Here is a 23424-nt window from a genome sequence, read left to right as displayed (position 1 = left end):
AAACCCTAACAGAATGTTAAAAAAAGACCGGCCTACATTTATGTTTTCTTTAGATTTTCAGTGATAAGCATTTTTGCTGGTCGTAATTACAGAAGTAAAGGAATGGCTGAGAGGACGCTGTATATAAAGCTCTAAAAGACATCGCGAGAAACAGTTATAAGGTCACAACTGGGCACATTTGTCAAGAAAGCATTAGCGTTGACATAATCTGACTTGCCATACGTAAGCGTTTTAACATGATTAATCTCTAGGTGCATCATACGGTATTTCTGTAGCAAACGAAACTCTTAGACCGATTTTCGTATGTTAAGTTCCAGTTTTGGAGGATTTATTCAAATCGCGCTCATTTTTAACAGATTCATTTTCCTAGTGTATATTTCCATATAAAATGTTGGCATATTATAATTTCGTTAAACTAATGTGTTTACCCTCTACTAATTGTATCTTACGATGTTAAAGTCGAAAGAAAACCTTTAAAATGTCCTCAAATGAATCTCAATAATAATAATAAAAAAATTTAAATGCATGAAATCATTTATGAATAATAATGCATAGGCACATAAAGGATAAGCTTCAGAGAGAGAGAGAGAGAGAGAGAGATAATATTCATCCCATGCAAATGTAATCCTCATTCATTAAACAGACACGAAGACTTATAAAGCAATGAAAACAAATCTAGCCACTTATTACGTTTAAATTGACCCAGCCCTTAGCAGAGAACATAATTCTTATTCTGTTGCACAACGGAGGCATTACGAAGACTATATTTGCATTTAATAAAAGATTAGTTAAGCAATATCCTTGGTGGATATTTAAGCACCATCAATGCAGGCTAGTCACGGCGATCACCTCTCACATACTGGATTGAACAGCCTCCATCGCTAGTCACTTCTGATTTTAATATCAACGTCAATACTTTGAATGTGAACTTCGCAACCGAAACCAGAAGGTTGCTTTAGAGTGAAACATGACGATGATTTGCACAGACATATCTTGATAAACAATGAATGAAGGATAAAAAAACTTCTTGGAAGATATTATTATTATTTTATTTTTATTTATTTATTTTTTTTTTTTTTTTCTCTCTATCACAGTCCTCCAATTCGACTGGGTGGTATTTATAGTGTGGGGTTCCGGGTTGCATCCTGCCTCCTTAGGAGTCCATCACTTTTCTTACTATGTGCGCCGTTTCTAGGATCACACTCTTCTGCATGAGTCCTGGAGCTACTTCAGCCTCTAGTTTTTCCAGATTCCTTTTCAGGCATCTTGGGATCGTGCCTAGTGTTCTTATGATTATGGGTACAATTTCCACTGGCATATCCCACATCCTTCTTATTTCTATTTTCAGATCTTGATACTTATCCATTTTTTCCCTCTCTTTCTCTTCAACTCTGGTGTCCCATGGTATTGCGACATCAATGAGTGATACTTTCTTCTTGACTTTGTCAATCAACGTCACGTCTGGTCTATTTGCACGTATCACCCTATCTGTTCTGACCATAGTCCCAGAGGATCTTTGCCTGATCGTTTTCTATCACTCCCTCAGGTTGGTGCTCGTACCACTTATTACTGCAAGGTAGCTGATGTTTCTTGCACAGGCTCCAGTGGAGGGCTTTTGCCACTGAATCATGCCTCTTTTTGTACTGGTTCTGTGCAAGTGCCGGGCATTCGCTTGCTATGTGGTTTATGGTTTCATTTTTCGTATTGCACTTCCTACATATGGGAGAGATGTTATTTCCGTCTATCGTTCTTTGAACATATCTGGTTCTTAGGGCCTGATCTTGTGCCGCTGTTATCATTCCTTCAGTGTCGTCAATGGACTGGTTAAGCAACATTGGGGCTGGTCAGTCGTTGGATGGGTGACCGCTCTCCTCGGCGTTGTTTCCTTGGGAAAGGATCTTTACCATAATTTCCTCAGTCTACTTAGCTGTAATTGGTACCTATACCCGATGGGGTAGGGGTCCCAGCTATGGGTTAAATAGCAAAAACTCAGCAATGATGTTAAGAAATGAAGGAATAAACGACAACGACGTAAATGGAACCTCTGGCAACAGAGGAGCTTCATCCGGCAGCCAGGTATTCAACCCAATTGAAGGGGAAGACGGTCAGGTACTTGGAGGTCGTCATCCAGCAACTGACCACCACAACGACAATAACCAACAGCCTGAGATTGGAGCTACAGAAGCAAACCAAAGGAAGAAATGGACAAGAGGATGAAAATAAGGGAAATATGGGATGTTACATCAGAATCAACCCGACGGAGAGAGGATATAGAAGAAGGTTGGTCACATCTAGAATGACGCGGAATAACACCCCCCCAAACAGAGCAGAGGCTGGCAGACCAATCTATTATTATTATTATTATTATTATTATTATTATATTATTATTATTATTATTATTCAAAAGATGAACACTATTCATATGGAACAAGTCACAGGGGCCACTGACTTGGAATTCAAGCTTCCAAAGAATATAGTGTTCATTCGAAAGAGGATAATGGTAAATACAGAATCATTAATATTATCATCATCATAATTATTAGTTATAATGCTGCTTATAATCATCATCATCATAATTATTATAGTTATTTTAATGCTGCTAAGACGAAATTTGATCAAATATCCTCCTCTCCGGAATCATCCTAAGCAGTTTGCGAGACGCCCTCAACGCCCCAACAATCAAACCTTACCATTTCTTTGAGGAGGGGGCAGGGGCGCAGGGGAAGGGGGGCAGGGGGCACCGGAGAGGGGAGAGGGGGGAAATGAAGGCGACTCTGAAGGAGAAGGAGGAGGAGGAGGAGGATAGGCATCTAAAGGGCGAGGACGTCCAAGGACGACATCAAGATACTCATCAAAAGACACTGAGTCACCCTTCAAATCGCCCCCCCCTACTCCCCCCACTTCTCACCTCCCTTCCTCCCACTACCATCGAACCACTCCCTTAACTCCCTTCCTATATGTGGCCCTAACCTCCCTCTCAAGAGAGTCGGGTCGAAGGGAGGGAATTTGGAAGGGGGCGAGGTGTGTGGAGGGAGAGGTAGCACCCGAGGATGATGATGCTCCACCCTCGAGACAAACAACAGCGTCCTCTCATGGTCGTTTTACGTCTCAAGGAAGAAGGGGCTGTGGAGAGGACGAGGGTTCGATGTGGAGGGGGAGGAGATGGAGGGGGAGGAGGTGGAGGAGGGGGAGAAAAACTTGAGACAGTAAGGGAGAGGTACGCAATTCGCACATCATGAGTTATGCACCTTTACAGTGCTGAAAATTCACATTAGCATAATTGAAATGTAATGAATTAATGAATTCACTTAAAGAATAAAATACTGTCGCAGCAGCAAAAACAAGATATCACCGTTATAAAACATGATAATATATTATACACACGCGCACACACACACATATATATATATATCGTTTCTCCCAAGGGCATTTTTAATATGTTTATGCATCTCTTGGTTTATTTATTGGAAGCATGAGCTGAATGGAATTTAATATTATATATATATATATATATATATATATATATATATATATATATATAGCATATATATATATATATATATATATATATATATATATATATATGTATAATATTATATTCCATTCAGTCATGCTTCCAATAATAAAGCAAGAGTACAATAAAAATATTAAAAAAAATGCCCTTGGGAGAAACGAATATAAACATACATATATCTATATGATGTAATATTATGTACATATATATTAGATATAATATATATATATTAATATATTATATATATATAATGATAATATATATATATATAATATATATATATATATATATATAATATATATAATGTATAATATATTCCATTCAGCTCTACTTCCAATAAAAAAAGCAGAGATCATAAATACAAATTACAATGCCCCGGGGAAAAACGACCTTAATAACAAATGCCTAGGATAATTATTGTTAAGGGAGCCAAGCAGGCTGGCGGGTGGTGTAAACTGACCCCTGCCCCCACCCAAACACTAATCCTCCTCCTCCTCCTCCTCCTCCTCCTCCTCCTCCTCCTCCTCCTCCTCCTCCTCCCAGCCCCCATCGCCAAGCACCCACCAAGCAGTGATTCACACCCAAACACACAGCTCTTGCAAAGCCAACCTCTCTCATTCTCTGTCTTTGCGAAGCTCTTGCTTTATACTGCGTGAAGATGCCGAAGGCTCTACGCTCACAGCAGTAAGGTGTTCAGATCAATTGAGCTTTGGTGCACTTCAGAGTCTATCACAGCTAATGGTTCAGCCCTTGTTAGCTTTAGCGTTTCTCATGATTACTCGCATGATGAGCTCACGACTGCATTCCTGCATAAGATGATCAACTCATGACAGCATTCCTGAAAAAGGTGATCTCCTCAAGATCGCATTCCTGGAAAAGGTGATCACCTCATAACAGCATTCCTGAATAAGGTGATCACTTCATGTCAGCATTCCTGAAAAGGTGATCACCTTATGACATCATTCCTGAAAAAGGTGAATCACCTCATGAACCGCATTCCTGAATTGATGATTCACCTCATGACCATTCCTGAATAAGATGATCACCCTAAGGACAGCATTCCTGAAAAAGGTGACCACTTCATGACAGCATTCCTGAAAAAGTGACCACTTCATGATAGCATTCCTGCATGAGATGATCACCTCATAACAGCATTCCTTCGTGTGATCACCCCATGACAACATTCCTGAAAAAGATGATCACCTCATGACACCATTCCTGAAAAATTGTGATCACCTCATGACGGCATTCCTGAAAAAGGTGCTTCCAATTCAAGATGCATTCCTGGAAAAGGGGATCACCTTATAACAGTATTTTCCTGAATAAGATGACACCCTAAGGACAGGCATTCCTGAAAAAAGGTGACCACTTCTGACAGGCATTCCTTGAATAAGAGATCACCTCAGGACAGCCATTCCTGAAAAAAGGTGATCAGCTGACGGCGGACTTAATTGTGAGTCCACCCATTGACCAACATTTTCCTGAAAGAGGTGATCAATCCTCATGACAAGAATCCTGAAAAACGATTGGACACCCTTCAGAACACCATTCTGAAAACGGTGATTTATCTCTGAGCCACTGCAAAAGGTGATCAGCTCAGCGACAACGTTCCTGAACAAGGTTGATCCATGTCTCAAAAATGGACCATTCCTGAAAAAGGTGATCATCTCCATGAATCATTCCTTGAAAAACGGTTGATCCATTCATGAAAATCACCCATCTTCTGGAAAAAGTGATATCTCATGACAGCATTCCTGACACACACAGGTGGCATCTTCGTGCCAGCATTCCTGAAAAAGGGTGATCATTTCTCATGGCACCAATCCTGAAAAAGGTTCCCCCCGATCATCTCATGAAAAACAGGCATTCCTGAAAAAAGGTGATCATCTCATGACGCCATTCCGAAAAAGGTGATCATCCTCATGAAAAACACCATTCCCGAGGTGAAATATCCATGAAAAAGCAATTCCTGAAAAATGGATCATCTCATGACACCATTCCTGAAAAAGGGAATCACCTCATGAACAGCAATTCCTGAAAAAGGTTGAAAAATAATTCATGACAGTATTCCTGAAAAACATGATCACCTCATGACAGCATTCCTGAAAAACGTGATCACCTCATGACAGCATCTTTCATGTGATCACCTCATGACAACATTCCTGAAAAGGGTGATCATCTCATGACACCATTCCTGAAAAAGGTGATCATCTCATGACACCATTCCTGAAAAACGTGATCACCTCATGACAGCATCTTTCATGTGATCACCTCATGACACCATTCCTGAAAAGTGTGATCATCTCATGACAACATTCCTGAAAAAGGTGATCATCTCATGACAACATTCCTGAAAAACGTGATCACCTCATGACAGCATTCCTGAAAAACGTGATCACCTCATGACAGCATCTTTCATGTGATCACCTCATGACAACATTCCTGAAAAGGGTGATCATCTCATGACAGCATTCCTGAAAAGGGTGATCACCTCATGACAACATTCCTGAAAAAGGTGATCATCTCATGACACCATTCCTGAAAAACGTGATCACCTCATGACAGCATTCCTGAAAAAGATGATCACCTCATGACAGCATTCCTGAATAAGGGGATCACCTCGTAACAGCAATCCTGCATAAGGTAATCGTCTCGTGACAACATTCCTGCACCTCATGCTCACGGGCAATTAAGTTCTGCTCATTTAAAGCTGATTCAGAACCTTACAGATGGTTTCTCGTTCATGCCAGCATTACCTGACCACATGATATATCATAATGTATGATTGGTATTTCACCATAAATATTTCAATACTACCATTGGAGGTTCTGACACTGCATACCTCTGCACATGCACAAGTGAGTTAGCGTGCAGGAACTTTTTTCCATGTCTTTTCTTCATAAACAACTGAATGCAACGTAGTTCTCAGTTCTTGGAATTTACTTTTTAACTGCCGCACATAACTATGAGTTTGGTGTCTAGCACATTAGATTTCTGTCCCGCCCGCTGAGGATCAATACATAATTACTTCTTCAGCGATTTTACACGAAGCTATGCAAGACGAGGGATCTTCGTAAAATTCACTTTCCAAAACAGAATGCATATGTAAATGCGTATGTGTATTCATATACAGTGCAGACACATCAAGTAATATATACATAACATATATACGTATATATACATATTATACAGATAGATGGATATATAGGTAGATGTGCGGCCATGAATGATACCGATAAACAAGATAAAAACAAATGATGAAAGATAATTTTACATTCCTGAAGTCACATTTTTTTGCAATTCACTTTGTGACTTTACTCACATAACAATTACAGGGAAAATTCATTCACCACTCATAAAAACCTCATATGAAAAAAAAAATCCACACAGTTCCTCTGTAGACTACCTAGTAAGAAGTAGAACATTAGAGTGGAAAATATTCTCCATAATTAGATACAGGGCATACATCTGGCATGTATAGGGCAAGTCCTGTGAGAACGCTAAGTCAATGAATAAATAAGGGCAAATCAAATATGACCTCTAGTAAAAGACAAAGAGCAAGCCAATTATACACACTAGCAAAAATTGAGAACGATATCAATTAGGTATAATAAAACGACAGGAAATTGGCGGGCAAGAAAAGGGGAATTTAGACCAGACAAATACTGTCTATAAGATTATAGCGGAAGAGTTGATAGCAATCACCATCTAAGGTTTGGCTCAAGTAAGGATCTCTCAGCCCAATAAATGAAAGACTTGTTCGCAGCAGAGGGCGCAGCAAACGGTGAAAATTATCTGTAATGGTAGCATATACCTCAACAGAACACGGTGAAATGGTAGCATGTACCTCAACAGAACACGGTGAAATGGTAGCATGTACCTCAACAGAACACGGTGAAATGGTAGCACGTACCTCAACAGAACACGGTGAAATGGTAGCACGTACCTCAACAGAACACGGTGAAATGGTAGCACGTACCTCAACAGAACACGGTGAAATGGTAGCACGTACCTCAACAGAACACGGTGAAATGGTAGTACGTACCACAAACAGAAACACGGTGAAATGGTAGCACGTACCTCAACAGAACACGGTGAAATGGTAGTACGTACCTCAACAGAACACGGTGAAATGGTAGCACGTACCTCAACAGAACACGGTGAAATGGTAGCATGTACCTCAACAGAACACGGTGAGAACGTCTCAGTGGCGTGGTCGGTATGGTGTTGACGTGCTACCTCGGTGGCCCCGAGTTCGATTCTCGGCCATTCCACTGAGGGGTTAGAGATGTGTATTTCTGGTGATAGAGGTTCACTGTCGACGTGGTTCGGAAGTCACATAAAGCCGTTGGTCCCGTTGCTGAATAACCACTGGTTCCATGTAACGTGAAAACACCATACAAACAAAGAACACGGTGACAGTGATGATAAGAGTTTTAATGGAAGCCTTTCAAAAGGCAGCTGATTAAAGCTCCAAGCAAGATATAATCAACTTGAAAACTTCATTTTTCAATGGAGGTCTTACTGTTTCTCTTTTGCAATAGCACTGATGACCCAACTCCTGTTATCCTTGGCTTTCGATTGAGGCTTCACTTATTTCATTGCGGCAGATGCTTGTCTTAGCTGGGTGATATAGTTTATTACAGGGTTATTTGTCAATGATGGCGTCACTTTAACACTTCTTTTTGTAACGGCTCTCTTATGCAACACGTGTGGTCCTTAAGAATCATTTTGTGTAAAGTTAAGCAAATGGATCAGGAATCTAATAATGAACTTGAAACGCTTACGTCTTTTGCAATTTTTCCCCTGCACAAATATCCCTAAAACCTTAAGTGTCGACTAGCAAATAGTAATTCCCTGTTCTAAAATGCAAACGTTGTTTGGGTCACTAATGGGACAAGAACTTTTCTGCTACTGAAGATCAATTTATCCAATTAAGCGTACACAGTTGAACACAAATTTCAAACAATGTACCACTTAACTGTGTCAATTTTTAGTGGCGCTGCCCATGAGTTATTGAGTCCTGTCCCGGAGACTAAGTGCCAAACTAGTTCTTGCCAACCTGAGCGGCGATTTACACCTTTTTGCAATTGCCTAATAAAGTGAAAACATTCTAAAAGTGAACAATTATTATTTAGAAAATTTCCATGGTCAATAGCCATTTGGCTGGGAGGTTTAAAAAGCTTTTCAAATTATCATCTGATTTGCATACATTCGTTCTGATGGGACCTATAAAAATAAAAAAAAACCTCAGCATGATTGTGCCTCGCTCTCAGAGGGCCCTGTCAAAAACATTAATGCAACACAACAATATTATCTGCATTGACGACTGCAACACAGCACAACAACATCACCGATGATGACCGTCGAACATAACAACATCGAATACAACAAAAAAATAACAACAGACGTCGAGGTTTGGCTACTAATTAAAGACTGCAACGGCAAAAAATATTGGCCGGACCTCCTTTTCACTCTCCTCTCTGAGTGGCAGCTATGGAGATTATGTCAAGCTCATGACAGACACATTCAATTCCTTTCTGGCATAAAGGGGCGGCGGCGTCGACGGTAGGGAAGGTGGTGGTGACGACCCCTCACGCCAGTTCGGAGTCTCAGGCTTGACAACGCGATGCCTGTCCTTCCAAAATACATCGCAAAAAAAAAAAAAAGTCTGGTCAGGTCTGAGTTTTTCAAATGGGGGAAATTAAATTCTATATGGGATACCGTAGTCCTGGCATCTGAAAATAACGTGCTCTCTCTCTTCTCTCTCTTCTCTCTTCTCTTCTCTTCTCTCTCTTCGACACATACACATATAAATATATGTGTATAGGTATATTATAATTTTTATAAATATGTGTATGTATATATATAATATATAATATATATATATATATATATATATATATATATATATATAAATATATATATATATATATATATAATATATATATATATATATATATATATATATATATATATATATATATATAAAATATATATATATATATATATATTATATATATATATAAATATATATATACTATATATATATATATATATATATATATATATATGTATATGTAATGACCACCCTACCACATCATCACCATCTCTTTCTGCATTCTTCATCTGCTATGAAGGATGAAAATAAACACCAAATCTCTCCCTTTCACTCTCTCTCCTGTGCCAGTGCATCTCATCGGACAAGACAGCTGATTTCACGCTCGTTACTTCAACTCAATAGCAGGAGCGTGCATCGGGAGTGATGGCTATGGGTGATGAAGCTCTCTCTCTCTCTCTCTCTCTCTCTCTCTCTCTCTCTCTCTGTTTGGATGCAATATTTTTTGCTATTTTTTATTATTTCTTCAGGAACTAGTATGTTTCTACATCTATTCCCACCACCCTCTCTCTCTCTCTCTCTCTCTCCTCTCTCACTCTGTCTCTCTCTCTCTGTTTCTCTCTCTGTCTGTCTGTCTCTCTCTCTCTCTCTCTCTCTCTGTTGGGATGCAATTGTCTTTTGCTAATTTATTTCTATTGTTTCTTCAGAAAATTTAATGTTTCTACATCTATTTCCTCCACTCTCTCTCTCTCTCTCTCTCTCTCTCTCTCTCTCTCTCTCTCTCTCTCTCTCAGTCCCGCTCCGTATGTTATATCGAAAACAAGCAAACAATTTGAAAATTATAAAAAAAATACACTAACAAAATTACCACCACATGCTGAAGTTTTAGTAAATCCTAAAACGCAACGAGAGTTTCAATTAAGTCTTGCCGCCAGTGCCTGGCTTTGAGATATGCGCGATAAAGTACAATAAATTGTTACGAGGTAAGTTAGAACAAATTGGAGATGAAAAAAAGCATCTAATCTTATTTAACCATCTGCTCAGACCATCATATATCATCAATGTCCAATAGCCTGTGTAAGTACATCCGTATTACAGATTTCTAAATTCTGACCTATACGAAGCCGGTAACCCAAAAAGCGAGTGATTAAGTCACTTGGAATACAAAGGGGTATGGAAGGGAAAAAAAAGGAGTGATTAGACCACTAAAGTTGCTAGAACAGTCTTTCAACGGATTTCATAAACAATCCTATACCCAATAATTGCTAATTAATGATTGTATAAACTGGTTAAAAACTACATGCTGATTTTTTTTTCGAAGTACTAACTGCGCGATTTCTCTCTCTCTCTCTCTCTCTCTCTCTCTCTCTCTCTCTCTCTCTCTCTCTCTCTGGGTGCTCATTAACGAGCTCCAATTCCATCTCGTCCAAAGACGGAAACAATTAAGCAATTTCTTGGATATAAAGGTATCGTATTATCACTGACTTCAGCTGTTAACTATGTACCTGGATGTCCGTCTACTATTAAGGGTTGCAGCTGGAAATGGTGAGTGAACACATGAGAGAAATTCTCTCTCTCTCTCCAGTAGTGCTCGAAAACTGCTCACACGGTAAAAATCCATCCGTAGGAAAGCTAATACGCTACTGATGTTTTTCCAAGATAATAATCTATTCGTCTATGGACGCTCATTAAGGCACTTTATGTGGGATTATACCATTTGCATTAACAGACACGTAAAAGGAATTGGTTAAAAAAAATTAATGTCTTAAAAAACAAAAACAAAAACAAACAAAAAAATTACCACCTTTCAAAATACTTTTTAGGAGATTGCGCAAGACGGACAATTAAAACATCTGTGGATACGCCATCGGTAGATTGCCGATGATTATGATGAAGACTTGTTTTCTTGTTGCGTTCAGGCGTTCAGCCTCTAAACAGGGAGAGATATTTGGTACGCGCTGTTGCTAAGTGCACATGACACGAGAGAGAGAGAGAGAGAGAGAGAGAGAGAGAGAGAGGAAATTTACGGTCTCGTGCGTCTGGCATCCGATGAATAGCAACAATTTCGTATTCCAATGATCTCTCTCTCTCTCTCTCTCTCTCTCTCTCTCTCTGAACTGATGAAATCCGCCCCTGGACTCTTCGAAAGATTTCTTAATCAAGCAGTTAAACGGATGAAGTGGGTGGAGCCCCCAATCTGCGTATTAGTCAATGATTATCCTCCAATCTTATTAATCCATCCCATTACTCAATTACGGCATTCTTGCTACCGCCTTTGAAGTGGAGACTCGTTTTCTTCCTAACCCCCTTCACCCAAACCCCCTTTGCTACGAAACCTCCGTCTAGAGTCAAGACTTATGATCTGCATAAGGCACCATCTAAATACAGTAGCTCTACTCCGTCTACGCAGAACCAGGCTCGGCGCGCAAAATTGGCTGCTCTCTAAGAGCACCTCTTTCTGCAAGCGCGTGTAGAAACATTCCTAGCGATACATACAAATGCAGCTCGCGCTTTGGGAGCGGGTTATAAAAACTAAATTATGGGGCCCCTGTAAGTTCCCTCCCATTAGGAGTCAGACGGAGATGTGTCCCATTAAAAATTCCATCGGCTGCAATATGGCATTTGGTGCCTTCCCGCATCGTTAGCAGAACCTGTTTCCGAAGTTGCCTCTCACCCTCTTATATATAACTGTATGTTTGGTGCTTTCTTGTATTCGTTTATCGCCTCTTCATTTCTGTGCCTTTATTTTCCCATAGCTCTTTACGATCATCGCTGAGAATGTACACTAAAGAAAGGTGCAAAACGACATTACACTAAAACTGACTTTTGATTTATGGAACGGAGATGAGTGGCGGAATTTCACAGAGGCCCTTCGCGTCAGTCATCCTGTGTTGGAATTGATGATGACGATGATGATGGTTCTTGATAAAAAACACAAACATATATGTAATTATACGCACATATATATGTATACACATTTGTGCGTGTGTGTATGTGTGCGTGTTCATCAAAACAGAACAAGTTTCTCTGAAGATCTTCAAAACCAAACTGCATTTACAAGGGTTCTGACACGAAGTAGAAGTACGTAAAAAATAAACTTAACAGTTCAGTTATTTCTTTGAAATGCAACACAACCACTTGGAATAGTTACCCTCCCTAAAAAACAAATAAAAAATAAAATAAAAAATAAAAAAAACATGTTTCTTACATCCATTAAAACACCTAGCATTCTGGGAGCCCCCCAATTTGAGGAACCCAGAGGTCGAAATTCTCTAGATTTCTGTTTGTAAATGAGCCCATTAAATTCTCATTACTAAAACACAAAGACCATAAATGTCGGGTTTTCCTTATTATCAGCACATTTAAACTTACCATTTTCAATGATTGCGAATCCACTGTCACACTTGTCATAAGATAAACGAAGATAAGCGACACTGGGTCTGGTTACTACTTGGATGGATGACCGCCAAGAAAAGGCGGCACCGTCGCCACAGAGAATCCTTGAATATTAGTGGTGTTTGGGCTATCAACCTCATTCCATAAATGAGCGCTAAAATCCAAAAGGTTTATTATCTTCCATATATATATATATATATATATATATATATATATATATATATATATATATATATATATATATATATATACACATATATACCTAGCTATATATGTGTATATAGTATGTATGTATTATATACATATATATATAATAATAATATTATTATTATTATTCCAAACGCGTTTTGAAGCAATTAAAGTCCTCCTTTTATCAGCCCATAAATGCCAACATTGTGCTCAGCACTACGAGACGAGATAGCGTCCTAAAGCTCTACTAAAATAAAGTCTCCTTTGTTAATGTACTTCTCCCATTATGATTCCAAAGCGATAGTGCTCCCGAAGGGTACGGGGGACAATGCCAATAAAGCATTTCCATCCATTTGCCGTCCACATTTCAAAGACGGGAAGCGATTTTTATGAGCGGGCGGAGATTGCCCGAAACAGTAGTATACGCCGATGTTAGCAGTCGACTGGCTGAGCGGGGTCGTAAAGTAATCGCAATTACCAGAGGCTGCTCAGAGAATCAAACGCCGTTCAGTGTTGAAATGCCAATGAAGACAATTGTCCAAATAAAAATGGTAGTTTTTGACGTCTGCCCCGTAACAAAAATTCTCTTTACAAATGCGAATCCTACGTAATAATAAAAGTGGCAAATTCTTCAGAAACTATTGCAGCATTCCAATCTTCAAGAAAACTGGATTTCGAGATTTCATAAGGGATATCAATGTTTTCTGGAAACGCTATATACTTCAACGCCAGCAAAATTAGGTCGCATCCATCAGCAGGTATAAAGTTGAAAATGTGGTCAAAACTCAGTTTCACGACTCTTGCATAAATTGATATAGATGACAGCAGAGACCTCACCAGCTATTAGTGTAGTTATTTTTCAAGGTACAATATAGAAATACAATGGATATAAAATGGTCATGGTAAAACATTTAACACCAAAGCTGCCCACATTGAGTTTAAATCAAAGTTCTAACAGCACAAAATCTGCTTCAAGTTGAAGTTGAAAGATATGTTGCGTACATTTATCGTTATTTTCATTATAATTCTATTATTATTTTTCAAAAGATGAACCCTATTCACACGAAACAAGCCCACAGGGCCAATGGCTTGAAATTCAATCTTCCAAATAATGTGGTATTTCATTTCAAAGAAGAGGGTAATAAGAAATACAAATTATTTAATTTATTAGAAATTAAAAACAATCTAACAAATTAGTAAATAAACAAAAATCTAGAATCTAGAACCTTAAAATATCTTGACATATGAAATTTTCTCCTCCAAGGCACAGATATGGATTTGTTAAGGAACTGAACACCAAAGCAATTGAGATGCCTTTCAAAATAACGTCCTTGACATAGCAAGATTGTGCGTTTGAAGCTCTTTGAGAACTAGGCAGCACTTCGACATAAAATACATGTTACAACTGATATCTCCAAGAATGCAAACTATTCGCCCAAAACCTAGTAATCTTACGATTCCTTATTATAAACAAACTTTTATCGTAACTCGTCATTCACGAAATGTTGTGAAAGTAATAATACAAAACAGGCTACAAAATCGAATATATACACCCATTAGCATGCAAACCCAAACCATTACAAGAAGTTTAATATTCAACTACGAACGAATGCTTAATCAACTAGGTATTAATATACAGTATCAAATGACAATATATCTAATACAATATACAATTTAATGACTGTTATCGCTTTTCAAACTAGAATCAAAAGAAGAAATAACATGACGTGATCCGACCTCCAGCGTAATAGGGATGCGTGCAGGATTCTCCCCTCCCGCATAAGTTGGAAATATTATATTCCTAACTTTTAATATAAATCAAAAAGAGCTAAAATTTACGGTCAAATAGAGCATTGTTTCCCCAACAAAAATTAAAATAATTATATATTCTATTAGAAATAATTTTTCTGTACTGTTTAACTTGCGCATTATTTATTTTTTAAATTTTCATTCTAATCAATAAAAGAAAAATATCCTATCATAAAATTCTTGTATCTTTAACTCAACGAGAAACACCTTTTCCGGACCTTTTTAGAATCTTCCACAGACCTTTCCTACCCTCCCAAAACAAGAACAACAACAACAATGTAGTAAGTTGCTTTACTCCCCGAATAAGCGAAATTACAAAAGAATAAGGAATGTCTGGACTTCGAATTATCAGGCGCCAAGAGAATGTAGAAACCTAAAACCAATTTGGCTCTAAAGATAACATGTTGCACGGCCTTTTACGTAAATTCTACAATATTAACAATATCATTTATCTGCAATTTGTTTGTGCATATATTAAATATTTTTTCCATCAAGGAAACATTGCATGAATTACCGAGGTTAAGATTTTTTTTACAATATTGCAACATAATCTTTTTCACAAGGTTCACGAATACTCACTCATGATAACAAAAAGTCTTTTAACGGAACATTAAAAATAAACTCACTGAAAATTGCTATCATAAATAAGTAATGACAAAAGCAGAAGTAAAATTTTTTTTTGGGGGAAAAAGTAACGAGAAACGTGAATTCTTCTCAATCTAATATGCTGCGAGATATTAATCCTCTCTCTCTCTCTCTCTCTCTCTCTCTCTCTCTCTCTCTCTCTCTCTCTCTCTCTCTCATGCCAGTCACTAAGGGGTTACCGTATAACCTTGACTCTCAAAAGAGATTTTAAATTGAGGTCTAAAACCTAGCCGTGACGTAACAGAGAATCTTCTGTGCATAATTATTAACTAGAAATTAGCTTTTAGCCTGCCCGCCGCCCTCCCCCCCCCCCCCCCCCCCCCATTCCCCAACCCCTTCAATATCTTCCCCTCTAACTCTCCACTTCATCTTTCTGATGAGCCGTAATTAGCAATACCCAATACCTTCCTACCTTCATCCTAACTTATTCTAATTGATAAGCCATAAAATTATTCTGCCTTCCCTTTACTTCCAGGTTCTTTTGACAAGCCATTGGGCAACCATCTTTGATAACTTTATAATTTCCTCCCCAATCGTATTGGATAATCATGTTCTTCCTCAATCGTCTTATTTAATCAACCATACCTTACAACCTTTTCCTTACCTCACTAATTACTGCAACCTATCTAATTATCTACAGAATAATTTTCCTCCTCAATCGTATTACCTATACCTTACATTTTTTTCCTTACCTCACTAGTTATAATAACTTATCTAATTATCTACAGAATAATCGTTCCTGAAACCTCCTCTCCTCCTCCTCCTCCTCCTCATTGTGCCTCTCTGTTTTATGGCTGTCTCCTCAAAGACTCCTCCCAGTGAGATATTCCGACTGAGAATTTCTCAATGTACGAACCTGCCTCGTCTATCATGGTGAAGGAGTTTCTTATTGATATTCTCAACGGGATTCTGCATTCGGGACATGAATACTGCATGCAGGGGATTTGTGAAGATGAGGATCTATTTTGCTGGGATAATGCCAAAAATTCTCAAATAGGGAATTTTTATGTGGCTGAGATCTGATTGCATTTTTCTTCTTAAGATATATTTTTATATTGAACTGGCATTCTAAGTAACCTAAACACATCAACTTATCTTTCTCTCATTACTCTTTTTCTGATTAACCAAAGGTGTCTTTTTTTCGATTTTAGAATTTTAACTCGAAATACTAAAACTAAATTATTTTTTTATGTGACTGCCATTTTAAGTAACCTAAAAGATCGACCAATCTGCTACGATATATAAAAGCTACAATTATTTATCTGGAAAAAGCTAAAAAGTTCTACAATTCTTTGTCTGGGAGAGTTGGAAAGTTCCAAGTCGAGTCAACAAAGACTGAGCAGCAAACCAAAGATATATCAGTCTGAATGTTGCTGTGGTCGTGTCAGGCTCATTAAGACGGCTTCCATTCCATACTAAGCAGGGGTTCCAGCCCTCTCATTCCCCTCTAATTAGCAGAGCTCTTACTTAACATGGTGGTCGAAACGAACTCCAATGACTAGAATAAAAATCAAGCATAGCTTTATTACAGACAAGGAGAGAGTACATAACAATATCAAGACCATGCTCAACATGCATAAAAGCTTGAGCCATAGGAATGTGACCATATCGTAAGTAATAATAATAATAATAATAATAATAATAATAATAATAATAATAATAATAATCCACAGCTACACAGTAAGCTATATTACAAACTGAAATACAAAAGCAAGGACTTTCGATCAGTGTTTACGTTAAAATACATAGCGAGAGGGCAGTTTTCCATCTTAGCAATAATAATAATAGAGAAGAATCTCTACAAGTGTAACGCTGCTGAAGTAGCCATTACTTTTAATAAAGTATGCTTGAGAGAGAGGGTCTGCTTCCTAAGTACAATAATAATAATAATAATAATAATCATATATGTAGGTAGAAGACCATCTTTTTAAGCATGTAGTATTGAAGGTGATAGCCACAGATAGGGCCTGAAAGTACTTCGAGTGTTAACGAAAACTCTCCTTCCTCTATTCTTTCTCTCTCCTTCTGTCAAACAGAATATTTCAGTAATTAGATTAGGTTAGGTTAGGTTAGGTTGGGTTGGGTCAAGTGGGGAGGGGAGGGACGTGAATAGGGGTTAAGGGAGAAAATGTGGTAGGGTGGCAGGGGAAGTGAGGTTAACACGGGCGGGGGAATATGAAGTTAGGTTTGGCAGGGGGAAGGTGAGGTTAACAGGGGCGGGGGGGGGGGGGGGGAAGAAGAGGTTAGGGTTGGCAAGGGGGAGGTGAGGAGGTTAACAAGGGGAGGGGGGGCGCGAGGAATCTGGATGAGTGGATTTGGTTGAGGGAATTTGGCACGTTTTACTCACTTCCTCCTCGTGGAAGTCATTAAACAATTAGTGAGAACAGAAAAAAAAAACTGCTTGCCGCGCTGCGATATTATTAAATGATGAAAGCAAGTCTATAACACTCTATCTTCTATTTATTTATTTATTAATTTTAACATCGAGAGTCAATTAAGTAATAAACTCCAAACTTAGACTTGCCAAGGTCCAGGCCTGGGCCGGCCTCTCCCACCATTTGTTCCAACACAAGAATGCGGGATAAGGGTCCTAAGTTAGAATTTTGGGGCGGTACGCAACGTCCCTATTGTCGGGACTTCAAGGTCCTTCGATACTGGTACACTATTAACGATATTGGTACCCCATTAATGCAAATAATGTCCCATTTGTTTCGGAAATGTGAAACAAATATGTCCTTTTCTGAGGTATTTCTTAGTGTTTAAATTAAGCACATGACGTATACGTAGCTTAAGAGAGTATTTCGTACCGACAAATTAATATTGTCATTCGGACCCAGCAACGTATCTAAGCTTAAACAGTACAGAGGGATAAGGATTCTTGAAAAAGAAAAAAAACTGAAAGGAACTGTGCTATAGACTGCCAAAATTGTTAAAATCGACTGTTATTAGCTTGGGCTCATGCCAGAAAAATCGACAAAAGTCACCCTTTATAACAAAGCACTAACAGCATGAGAAGTTGTGTGTGTGTGTGTGTGTGTGTATGCAACCTGAATAGTACATTTACTAAAATAAAAAATTTATCTAACCTTAATATATAAACAATTCGCTAAAACTCTTGGTCGTTACAGTCAAGCGCTTTTGCATACAGAAGAGATAAGCGATAATTACGATAATTAGTACCAAGGCAGAGGAAGGGAGGATGGGAAGAATGGCCTCCCTGATGTGAGAGAGAGAGAGAGAGAGAGAGAGAGAGAGGTGGTCACGGGCAGATAATGAAGAGTCCAAAATTGAAGGCAGTATAAGACGCCTACAAGTGCAAATTAACCTGGCGTAACAACAGTCGACCCTGGTAACAGGGTCCTCAACAGGTGGGTGAAGCCACCTCAAAGGAATCTGAGAGAGGAAAAAAAAAACTGTTGAGAGTGAAACACCTTCTACTACGACGCAAAATGAATGTTTTAAAAAATCACTATGACCGGGGTATTCCGCTACAACTGCAAATTAAGACACGTTTTACTCTCCTCTTATGACACAAAAGCTTTTTTGGCAATGTTCCTTAAGGCTTGGATTTACATTTAAACGGCTGCAAACTGATGTTTTGCGTTGTAACCGATTCGTTACTTTCACCTCTTATATCCTAGTATGTTGTGTCTGGAAGTAATCTGAATATCCTCCGTTGATTCACGGCATAGCTATATATTATGTATGATAATATTATAGGATCCCATTCAGACCCACACACCATCTCACCTGGCCAGCTAATCTCCACAAAACATTAATGCTCGCCAAACGCACGTATACAAGAAACATAGCATACCTCAAGCATCTTTTGTATATATATATATATATATATATATTATATATATATATATATATATATATATATATATATATAGTCTTCATATTATTGGCATGTTAAATGTATCATTATAATGTCAGTATTTCATCCATATGTACCATACCTTCATTCGTGCCTTGTATATTATTGATTTACATGTAGTATCTCTCCATCCGGCAACAAAAACAAATGATTGCGTTCGCCCCGTCAGGCACTACATTTCCGCTCGCAAGAGCTACTGACCTTTCTCGTTCGCCCCGTCAGGCACTACATTTCCGCTCGCAAGAGCTACTGACCTTTATGTTTGTTGACTGTATAAGCATGATGGGCTGCTCATGGAGTCTACGGGCTGCTCTATGAGCATGAGCCCCTGCTGGCATAAGACCAGCTTAATTAAGAACAATAACAGCTCATGGAGTAAGAGGCCCGTGCTAGCACAAGGCTGGCTTAATCTTAAACAATCTGAATACAAATTAGTAAGTTTGTATGGACGCTGCCTCTAACTCACGCCTTCGCTACAATATCTTCTATTAGCTACCATCAAGATGAGCATTGCAATAATTCTACTACAGGCAAAAGAAAAAGCAAGTTGAATAAAACTGATTTCAAGTGTGACAATTTTGTGCACAGGACAAGAGAATATATTATTATGAAACACAGTTATCGAGTTCAAAGTCAGTCTTATAAAGTAATTATACGATAAGTTTATTCAAACTCAAGTTTTATAAAGCAATATTTGATCATTCACTCGAAATCGCTTTTTAATAGCGAAAATTGATAAGACCATTCAACTCCAGTTTTTCTAATAGCAACTGGCAAAGAATGTGATGTGAACGCACAATTTTGACATAGATAATTAACATACACGAAAAACAGGAATAAGGCCACATATCAAGATACATATAAAAAAATACTTAAGTACAATAAAGAAATCATTGATTTGTATTATTATTAATTGATAATACTTTAATATTTTCAACCATTATTATTGTGCTATACCCTTGGTGGTCTTGTATTATGCTTTTGATCATCGGCATGATTAAAAAAATTAAGTAAATAATTTAAGACTTACAAATACTTTGCGATAACAAAATTCCTTCAAAACGAACGTGATCCGAAACATGTATCGAATTCGCCCACTTACAATGCCAAATTCACAGAGCCCAATTCGCAAATGGGGTTTCCAACGTCTATGCGGCAAATGATTGTCATTGTAAACGCCGTTTGCCCGTTATTAATTTACTCGTGTTTAACTAATTTAAATCTTAACTATTCTGTCTTTGGTCGTTATATCATTTTCATCTGTTTAAAGTTATCTTTTACCTTAATTTCCGAAAAATTCAAACAAAAAACCATTCATCAGACGAAGACGCACGCTCCAAAAAATACCAAGAATCCTATGACGACTCCTTGAAAACCTATCACATATCACATATATACATTCCACAGATTATCCAAATCCCACATTCGAAATTGGGAACAATAAAACCAAGTAAGTCCATCACTACAGAATGGAAGAGCCTTCCAATACAAAGCGGCTTTCGTTAATGCCAGAGTACGCCGAGAAACTTCAAGCGTGTCTCGAGGACCACAGCAGAAGACCTGTAGATACATACCTTTAGGAAGCGCTTTGCTGAAAGGTTCTTTGCGAGAGAGAGAGAGAGAGAGAGAGAGAGAGAGAAGATTATCAGGTTAACCTGGAGATCAGCGTGTATATATTATATATATAATTCTGAGCAGCAGGTGTAAGTAATGTCAAGAAAAAATTTAGGGAATAATGTAAGATATTGTGAACACAATATAGAAATTTACGGAAAGTAGAAGAATTAAATAAAAGAATGATAAACATGCTAGTTGAATAAAAATAATAGACAGCAGGGCATGAACTCGACGAAACGAATAGTTTCAACTCCTAAGAACGCAAGCAAAACGAAACTGTCAGTCAGAAAGAAGAGTAGGTGACGATGATGAAAATGAGAGAGAGAGAGAGAGAGAGAGAGAGAGAGAGAGAGGGGGGGGGTGAGGGGGGGGGGGGGGGTGGGGACGCATGGCGATAAGTTACACTAGCATGACGGCAAGCAACAGCTGGAAATGGGAAATGTACACAGCCAAGGGTTGTACAAAGTTACTAGAAATGTGTGGTTGAGAGAGAGAGAGAGAGAGAGAGAAGACCTGTAAAAAGTTCTACTGATATCTATGGAGAGCAACGCACCCCAAGAACCTTGTTGGCTTAATGAATACATGCATTGTCGTTCAGATCTCCTTCCAATGGCATCTTCAACGCGAGCCCTATTGCGTAGTAGATGGCCGAGTTGGGCTGAGGGACGAGAGACGGAGGGGAGGGGGTGTCTGAAGGGGGAGCTAAGATTCAAAGTATGAAGGGGAAGGGGGGATGGAGGAGGGGAAGGAGGAGAAGGAGGAGGAGAAGGATAAGTGGAGCGCTTGAAAGGGAGCGAAGGGCGCGCACACAGCTGGGGTCAGCTAGCGTTGGTGAGGGGTGGACGACCTTGGCAAGGACGAATTTGACACCCTCTGAAGGCCCATGATTGCCCGATCCTTGTTGTTGTTGCGGTGAAGAGAGAGGAGAGGAGACGAGGAGAAGGAGGAGGGGGAGGAGGAGGAGGAGGAGGAGAGTGTCTGGAGATGCACACCCAAACAGACCAACAGCTTCAAGAGGAAGGAAGGAGAGAAAGACAATGAGAGACGCCCAACCTTACGATCGTCAACAGTGCCCAAGTGAGCGCACATTCTATTTCATGCACACGCCGACTGGGATGGGCCACCGATTGCCCTTATCTGGACCATGACTGGAAGAAACACGATGAGGTATGACCAAAGCGCCAAACTACGGTTCTTATCCCTAAAGGAGGTGCTACCCACTGACTACACTGTAGTATTGCACGCATTTTCTTGTAAAGAGATAACTTTCTCTCTCTCTCTCTCCTCTCTCTCTCTCTCTCTCTCTCTCTCTAGAACTATCATGGAATTACCACTTAACAATTCCATCAGGACCCAATTCCTAAACGGATTTCAACTTCAATAAGTTTATCAGTTTGAATTCAGTTCTTTGTGTCAATAATTTATCAGTCTGATTCCGTTCGTTTTGTTAATAATTTTGTCTTAAAACTTTACACTCCTTAATGAAGACAGATCCGCGTGCTATCTGACGTTCTTATTACTTATTAATAAGAACAAAATTAGAATTTAGCCCTCCTGCCTCTTTTTAAATTATCTCAGCCATTCATTATCGATTCCTGAGAAGCTCGTTATGTTAAGCTTAGCAACGCCCTTTTAAAAATAAAAATAAATGCAAAAAGCAAAAACCCTGCGCTGGCAGGTTTAAAAGTTCTCGTTTTGCATCCTACAACTTGGTCTGGCCTTTATGTTTGCCTCCACCCTTTCTATGAGGTCCAGAGAGTATCGGGAAATGCAGAGGACTTGGAAGGAAGGATTGAGAGCCTGAGGAAGTTGAGGTTGTGTGGTTTCAAGGTTACTTCTGGCAGCGTCAATTTATGAAGTCACAAACCGACTTCAAAAATAGTCATGATAATCATAAATGTACATTAAAATAATGACTTTCAAAAGTCAAGCGATGCTTATTTCACCTTGGCGTTCTCTTTGATTCTATATAAGGACAACATGCCCTTCGGTGCTTCAGTGTGAATAACTAAATTTGCAGAGATCCAAAAGGACGAAGTGGCGAAGGGCGTGTGTCCCCTGACACTCGCACCCGTTCATAAGCCTTCGGGATAAGCAGGTAACATCCTGAAGAACCAGGTCTCCAGCATCCTCAGGGTATTGCACAGCATGCTTTTTCTAATTTCCCTCAGGCTTGCCCAAATAAAGGCAATCACCTGACAGTCCCACCAACCTTCAAAAAAAGAGGTTTCCGGAGCCCTTGGTCATATCCATTGAACGTCTAACCGCAGCATCCCAAGAGATGCTCAATGAAATTGATCTCGACTGGGAGAGAGAATCTCACAGAGAGTTTGGACGAAAAGCGTTTGTTTACATACCAATTAGCTTTCGTCGGTCCTTTCCCATGACTTTTAGACTGGGTTGGGGGGGAGGAAGGGTTGGGGGGGCAGGTTGTCGGAGGGCATAGGTATCACTGAGCATCCTCAGCATTGCTTCCGTTCCCAGATAATGATCCGCATATATCCATATTCATCATGAGAACGGGCGACATTCTCT

The sequence above is a fragment of the Macrobrachium nipponense genome, chromosome 41, assembly GCF_015104395.2.
Source record: "Macrobrachium nipponense isolate FS-2020 chromosome 41, ASM1510439v2, whole genome shotgun sequence".
NCBI lineage: Eukaryota > Metazoa > Arthropoda > Malacostraca > Decapoda > Palaemonidae > Macrobrachium > Macrobrachium nipponense.
Note: the sequence above shows the minus strand (reverse complement) of the source record.